The following is a 514-nucleotide window of genomic DNA, read 5'->3' on the forward strand; positions in this document are numbered from 1 at the left end:
GTGGTCAAAAGTGAAACAAAAATAGTTTACAACTATTTATTTTCCAACGTTTCGCCCCACTTTGCAGGGCTTCATCAGGGCTAAAAAGATACAAAGCAAATGGTTGAACAGAAGGCAACAATGAAGCGGAAGCGTGGAGGAGTGGGGAGGAGGTGGGCAGCAAGCTGTATAACGGTTTTATAACGATTTCAAATACGTCGCGTATACAGGAAGTAGTGATAAAGATTTGACAAAAAATAAAAAATGATAAGAGAAAAATACAGAATGATACGGTACATGAGTAATATGAGTAATTACATGATAATAATAATAACTAAGTAAAATTAGAATGACAAATACCGTTACAAATAATAGGAGATTATATTGATGAAAAAAAAAACAATATAAGAATAATAACAATAATTGTAAAAGAAGTAACTAATAAAAAATAAAAAGAAGCTAAAAAAAAAAAATTACAAAGAAATAAGTAAGAAAAATAAATAAACAATGATAACAACTGAGTATTTATATATCG

At 29.0% G+C, this 514-nt stretch overlaps 1 long non-coding RNA gene across 1 annotated transcript in view; it reads left to right on the forward strand.

Moving 5' to 3' along the window:
- Positions 1-514, forward strand: part of LOC136795315 (uncharacterized) — a 17,252-nt gene that overhangs the window by 12,357 nt on the left and 4,381 nt on the right. The window lies entirely within an intron of this gene.

The sequence above is a fragment of the Halyomorpha halys genome, unplaced genomic scaffold (assembly GCF_000696795.3).
Source record: "Halyomorpha halys isolate HHAL.00 unplaced genomic scaffold, Hhal_1.1 Scaffold1238.1, whole genome shotgun sequence".
Lineage (NCBI taxonomy): Eukaryota > Metazoa > Arthropoda > Insecta > Hemiptera > Pentatomidae > Halyomorpha > Halyomorpha halys.